Raw genomic sequence first — 571 nt, forward strand, 5'->3', positions numbered from 1 at the left:
TTAGCTTTTATCAAACGCTAACCGATTAACATTATATTTTTACTATAGGCCTTTCAAATAAAAAGGAAAAAATATCCGGTTCGCGCTCAACAAAAAATGCATTTTTAAACTTGCCCATACAAACTAGACCACCCTTAGTGTAAACCTACCTACCCTGGATTAAACAGCAGGTCAATAATTTTGCAGCAGACGTTAAGAACTAACAAAAAATGCATTCTTTCAATAAAACCTACCCGCGATTGTAAAAAAAAATCTTTTATTTAAGGACTGTTATAGCAAAATTCTTTAAAGCGTAGAACAGAACTTTAAACTTATTACTCACATCATCCCATTTGATGAACTTTTCTCCATCTCGGAGAGCTTTCGGTACCTCCACAGGTCCAGTGGATACAAATGTCGTGGAGCTCAGCATGTTGCACTTCTTTTGTTTTTTTTCCTCCACAATTCAAAAATGCCAGATCACTCAGGAACAGAGACAAACACTTTCGGGAGTAGCCTTATCAGAAGCAACAGCAAACATTCGTTAACAGGCTAACCTAATATTCGCGGCTTGCGTTTTGGTACGCACGCC

At 37.7% G+C, this 571-nt stretch overlaps 1 long non-coding RNA gene across 1 annotated transcript in view; it reads right to left on the reverse strand.

Annotated features, from left to right (window-relative positions):
• Nucleotides 1–324: 324 nt before the first annotated feature.
• The window catches only part of LOC118750167, a 10,384-nt gene continuing 10,137 nt past the window's right edge, over nt 325–571 (reverse strand). The window contains exon 3 of the long non-coding RNA XR_004994364.1: nt 325–496. This is a non-coding gene — a long non-coding RNA (uncharacterized LOC118750167). The remainder of the gene's footprint in view (nt 497–571) is intronic.

This window comes from Rhagoletis pomonella, unplaced genomic scaffold (genome assembly GCF_013731165.1).
Source record: "Rhagoletis pomonella isolate Grant_MI unplaced genomic scaffold, Rhpom_1.0 Rhpom_scaffold_00155, whole genome shotgun sequence".
Classification (NCBI taxonomy): domain Eukaryota; kingdom Metazoa; phylum Arthropoda; class Insecta; order Diptera; family Tephritidae; genus Rhagoletis; species Rhagoletis pomonella.